The sequence below is a fragment of the Dermacentor silvarum genome, chromosome 9, assembly GCF_013339745.2.
Source record: "Dermacentor silvarum isolate Dsil-2018 chromosome 9, BIME_Dsil_1.4, whole genome shotgun sequence".
NCBI classification, from domain to species: domain Eukaryota; kingdom Metazoa; phylum Arthropoda; class Arachnida; order Ixodida; family Ixodidae; genus Dermacentor; species Dermacentor silvarum.
The window spans coordinates 164,088,952-164,095,119 of NC_051162.1; the positions used below are offsets into that span (position 1 = coordinate 164,088,952).

General features: G+C 52.6%; 1 long non-coding RNA gene across 1 annotated transcript; it reads left to right on the forward strand.

Moving 5' to 3' along the window:
* Nucleotides 1–4,580: 4,580 nt before the first annotated feature.
* LOC125940249 (uncharacterized) lies at nt 4,581–5,627 on the forward strand. The gene is made up of 3 exons (XR_007463477.1): nt 4,581–4,723; nt 4,823–4,939; nt 5,526–5,627. It is a non-coding gene; the product is annotated as an uncharacterized LOC125940249 (long non-coding RNA).
* The last annotated feature ends 541 nt before the right edge of the window (nt 5,628–6,168 follow it).

Genomic DNA, 6,168 nt, shown 5'->3' on the forward strand with positions numbered 1-6,168 from the left:
CCTCGCGAGCGTGCGGGAAAAACCGAGGTGTCCAGCCGTTGGGTCGTCATGGAGAGCTTGCAGAACCTCTGGACGCAATGCTGAGGGTACCACGAGGAGGTAGTTGGCTCGGAGAGGCGAGAAGTTCTTCTTTAGGAGAATGTCGTTTTGCAAGAAAAACGACGCCAATCCTCGCCTGAACACCTTCGGCACAATGACGGTCTTGCCTTCCAGGTAGTCTACAAGGCTCCTTAGTTCCGGGTCGGCTCGCTGTTGTTCGGCGAATTCGTCGGCACTGATTGGTCCCAAGAAAGTGTCGTCATCCTGGTCGTCCTGTGGCGGCGGTTCGACGGGGGCGCGAGACAAGCAGTCGGCGTCAGAGTGCTTTCGCCCGGACTTGTAAACAACGGTGATGTCGAATTCTTGAAGTCTCAGACTCCATCGTGCGAGGCGACCTGAAGGATCCTTCAAGTTAGCTAGCCAACACAAGGCGTGGTGGTCGCTCACAACTTTAAAGGGCCTGCCATAGAGGTAGGGACGAAACTTTGATGTAGCCCAGATGATGGCGAGGCACTCCTTTTCTGTTGTGGAATAATTTGCTTCCGCCTTCGATAGCGACCGGCTAGCGTAACTTACAACCCTTTCTAGTCCATCAGTCCTCTGCACAAGCACGGCGCCGAGTCCTACGCTGCTTGCGTCGGTGTGGACTTCGGTATCGGCGTTTTCGTCGAAATGCGCAAGTATTGGCGGCGATTGCAGGCGTCGCTTCAGTTCTTCAAATGCTTCGAGTTGCGGCGTCTCCCACTTGAACTCGACGTCGGCCTTCGTGAGATACGTCAGTGGCTCTGCGATCCGTGAAAAATCCTTGACGAAGCGCCTGTAATAGGCGCACAGTCCAAGAAATCTACGCACTGCCTTCTTGTCAGCGGGCAGAGGAAAGTTGGAGATGGCCGCAGTTTTCTGAGGGTCGGGGCGCACTCCAGACTTGTTGATGACGTGGCCCAAAAACAAGAGCTCCTCATACGCGAAGCAGCACTTTTCTGGCTTTAACGTGAGTCCGGAGGTTTTGATTGCTTGAAGAACTGTTTCAAGGCGCCGCAGGTGTTCTTCGAAGCTTGAGGCAAACACAACGACGTCGTCCAAATAGACGAGGCAAGTCTGCCACTTCAAGCCTGCCAGTACTGTATCCATGACGCGTTGGAAAGTCGCAGGTGCCGAGCAAAGACCAAACGGCATGACCTTGAACTCAAACAGTCCGTCTGGTGTTATAAAGGCCGTCTTCTCCCGATCCCTCTCGTCGACTTCGATTTGCCAGTAGCCGGTTTTGAGGTCCATCGACGAAAAATACTTTGCATTGTACAGTCGATCCAAGGCGTCGTCAATCCGTGGGAGGGGGTATACGTCCTTCTTCGTGACCTTGTTGAGGCGACGATAATCGACGCAGAAACGTAGGGTTCCATCCTTCTTCTTCACTAACACCACGGGGGACGCCCACGGACTCTTGGACGGCTGGATGATGTCGTCGCGTAGCATTTCGTCGACTTGTCGCCTTATGGCCTCGCGTTCGCGCGCCGAAACTCGGTACGGGCTCTGACGCAATGGGCGGGAATTTTGGTCGGTTATGATGCGGTGCTTGGCGACAGGGGTTTGTCGAACTTTTGACGACGATGAGAAGCAATCCTTGTATTGCAGGAGCAGAGCTTTTAGTCGTTCTTTCTTATGCCTGGGAAGGTTCTGATTGACGTCGAAAGTTGGTTCAGGTATTATAGTCGTCGTTGCGGGTGCACTGGAATCCGTGAAGGCGAAAGCACTGCTGGCTTGTACTATTTCGTCGATGTAGGCGACCGTGGTGCCTTTGTTAATGTGCTTGTATTCGGGGCTGAAGTTCGTGAGCATCACCGTTGCTTTCCCTGCACGTAGCTCAGCTATGCCTCTAGCGACGCAAATTTCACGGTCGAGCAGTAAGTGATGATCGCCCTCAATGACGCCCTCCATGTCTGCAGGCACTTCGGTGCCGACGGAAATCATTACGCTGGAGCGAGGCGGAACGGTGACTTGTTCTTCAAGCACATTCAAGGCATGGTAACTTATGCTTGTATGCGGTGGTATCGCGTTGTGCGTTGAAAGCGTTATCGACTTGGACCTTAAGTCGATGACTGCACCGTGTTGATTTAGAAAGTCCATGCCTAGGATGACATCCCTGGAGCAGTGCTGCAGGATTACGAAGCTCGCCGGGTAAGTGCGGTTGTTTACCGTGACTCGCGCTGTGCAGATTCCAGTCGGCGTTATTAGGTGGCCTCCCGCTGTCCGGATATCGGGTCCTTGCCAGGCTGTTTTCACCTTCTTCAACTTGGCGGCGAACGGGCCACTGAAGACGGAATAGTCGGCTCCAGTGTCGACGAGAGCGGTGACGTTATGGCCATCGATGAGCACGTCTAGATCGGTAGACCGGCGTCTGGCGTTGCGGTTAATTCGTGGCGTCGGATCACGGCTGCGTCGGCTTGCTCTGCTGCTGCTACGTCGCGTCGGAAGGTCTTCTTTCGGCGGCGAAGTGTTGTCAAGGCTGTTGCTAGGCGGCGTGCTGATATCTCGTCGTGATGAATCGCGAATCGTCGTCGTCGGCGGCGTCGGAGGATCTTCGGCATTGCGTCGTACAGCAACCGCACCTCCATCGGTTGCTGCCTTTAGTTTCCCGGATAGGGGCTCACGGACCGGCCCCGGGCTGGGCCAGTGTATGGTCGGCGCTGCGGCGACAGGTAACGTCCTGGTGACGGCGAGCGTGAGGGTCGTCGTGGTTGCCACTGGGCTCCGGCGAGGTAGTCGGCGATGTCACGTGGCCGCTCGCCAAGCTGTGGACGCGGCGCGTTGACGGCGAACCCTCGTAGGCCCATCTCGCGGTATGGGCATCGGCGGTAGACATGACCAGCTTCCCCGCAGTGATAGCAGAGCGGGCGGTGGTCGGGGGCGCGCCAAATGTCCGTCTTTCTCGGGTAGCTGCGCTGGGTGACGGGCGGGCGGGCGTGCTGGCTGCGGCGGCGGCGGTGGGCGACGGAACTGCGGCGTTACTTGGCCCTGGTGCGAGCGTGAAGGAGGGCCTTGACGACGGGCAACGGCGGCGTAAGTCAGCGCTTCCGGCTGGGGTTGCGGCGATTGCGGCTGCACATCAGGAACTCCAAGTGAGCGCTGAACTTCTTCTTTGACGACGGCGGCGATAGATGCCACTTGAGGCTGCGACCTGGGTAAGAGCTTCTGCAGCTCCTCGCGAACGACTGCTCTGATGGTCTCGCGCAGGTCGTCGGCGCCTAGAGCTTGAGCATCGGCGTAGTTGGTCAGGGCACGGCGGTTGTATTGCCTGGCGCGCATTTCAAGCGTCTTCTCGATCGTTGTGGCCTCGGAAAGAAATTCGGCGACAGTCTTGGGCGGGTTTCGCATCAATCCGGTGAATAGTTGCTCTTTGACACCCCGCATCAAGAACCGAACTTTCTTTTCTTCAGACATGTCGGGGTCGGCGTGGCGGAAGAGGCGAGACATCTCCTCCGTGAAGATCGCGATGTTCTCGTTCGGCAATTGCACCCTGGTTTCTAAGAGAACCTCTGCCCTCTCTTTTCGTACGACACTCGTGAAGGTCCTCACGAAGTTTTCACGAAAAAGGTCCCACGTAACCAGGGTGGTCTCTCTGTTCTCAAACCAGGTCCGAGCAGCGTCATCCAACGAAAAATAGACATGGCGTAGCTTGTCGTCGTCGCTCCATTTGTTGAACGTCGCGATCCGCTCGTATGTCTCCAGCCAGGTTTCAGGGTCTTCAGCCGATGATCCACGGAAGGTCGGGGGCTCCCGAGGTTGTTGCAGCAGGATGGGGGACGCTGGGGCTGCCATTGGGGTCGTTGACTTGGCCTTGATCGCTGTGGTCTTCTCGGGAAGAAGTCCGTACTCCGGCAGAAGTCCTTGCTGCCTACGGCTAGCTCGCTGGTCCTTGGTGACGTTGGCGTTGTCCTCCGGTTTCGGGCTTGGATCGCGGCTTTGCGGGGGCGTTCGCTGCATGAACGCACTAGCACCTCCACCAGATGTCACGTAGTAGTGACGCTGAAGAAAACAGTCGTAAAACTGTGTACGACGAAACTGGTTGTTTATTGGGCGAACCTGTGCCCACAAAAGCAAGGTACACTCAAAGCACAACGATAGCGGCGAACGCAGTCGGCGATCGTCGAAAATCTGATCAGCGGCGAAACGCGTCGGCTTTTATACCTGAGTCATCGAAGGTTCCAGATTAATCCCTGATTCCCGCGTGTCTTCCAGAAAGTTCTAGACAATTCGCGTCGCTCATACAATCAGATTACATGGGCGTCGGTGACCACAGACGACGGATAGAAGCATCGATAACGTCCGAGAAGCTTCCAATGTAGGCGCGTCCTGCGCCGAGCGATAACGTTTAACATTTGTCAGCCAATGTTGAAAGCGGCCACCAGTGAAAGATAAACATGTGTACGTGTCAATATAAAGCTCAGTAAGGGTTTGATTTATTCTGAGCTGCCGTAAAGAAATTATGTTGTTACATATTTGAACAAATTATAACGGCGTTACTTTCTTCTTTAGGATGTACGGAGCTTCGTGTCTGCGCATCAACTCGTCAAAAATAATTTCCGCAAAGTGGAAAAAAACGTATAAACTGCCTGGAGAATTTTTGAAGAGAAATAAGCAGTGCGAACTTACATACCCGACCTTGCGAAGGACATATTATATGGAGGTAGGATTTGATTTATTACGGATTTAATAAGCAGGTGCCGGTGCATTAAAGTAAAGCCACATCATTATCTGAACTAAATTTGTTTCTTTAAACATACAGAATTTGGGTATCCAGAACTGCAAGGTACAGTGCTTTGTTCCCGGAGCGCAGTTCGACGCAGCCGACTCCCACTGGCCCATGTACCTCATTGACGGCAGCAAGTGTGGAACGAAACGAGTAAGAAAATACGCTTGAGCACTATTATATTAAATCATATATGGGCACCCGAGCCGGAATCACGTCATCATGCTGCCCAGCTGTTGACCGAGCATACTATAGACTGGCCAATGGCACATCGTTGACCAGTAACAAGCTATGTTTTAAATATTTCTGCTTTTTAGAGCCAGATGCAAAGGCTGCGCAGGGTTGAAGTAAAAGTAAACAATCAACTCGCCTGATCCAAGCAAGCAATAAATGTCACGCTTCACAAGCGCGACATCGCAACGCTGCTCACGCTTGGGAAGCGTGATGAAACTCATCACGCTTTCCAAGCGGGAGCAAGAGTGTCTTAAAACTACGCTTTCCAAGCATTAGGCGAAGCAAAATTCACGCCTAGAAAGCGTGGCTGTTATGCATGACGAAAAGTAACGCGTAAAAGAAGCGTGGGAAAAGTGCTCCCCAACTCACGCCTGCTTAGCTTTACGACGTAGGAGTGTACCCACGCTATAGGGCAGTAGGCAAGGCGTTCATGGAAAGTTGTAATTGGCAATGCGATGCCTTTGTGGCTTGGTAATTTATATAGAAGATCCTCTTTTTCTTTCAGATATGCATCAATGGACAATGTGTGGAAGACCGGAGGAAGCCGCGCACAAAGCGTCCGAAGCCAAATAGTACCGTTGAAGGAAACTGATTTTCAAAAATCGTTATTTATTTGTCCGGTTAAATAAATATTCAAAATAGAGATTTCAAAAGCGTTGGCCTGCGCGTATTTCCAAAGAGCTTAGAGTCGGAATGGACATACTGGCTTTGAAAAACGTGGCTTTGAGACGCTCCAGACTACGTGGTGAATGCGCAAAATGAATAATGGGGCTCATTAAAGCACAAGGTCGTTTTGCCGTCTACAAGAATTCGACCATCGCGCCTGCGTCCTCACAAATACGCATGTACACGCAGACACCCACCCATACACAGATACAGAGGCAGAGCGTAAACTTTTCGGAAGATATGTCAAACCATGCAAATGTCAAAGGAATACGGTGTTGTTGTTCGGGACGCAATACATTCGTGCATGCCTGTAGGTCTGCAGTACACAGCGTCCGTAAAATTTGATGGAAAGAGCGTTGTCAAATGACTTAAGCACTTCTGGTAGGGCCACTTTGTGTAGGTGAACTTCTTTCTATACATCATCATTGATAGAGTGAACAATGAGCAATAACTGAATTACAGCTATGAAAGAACGGTGTGAA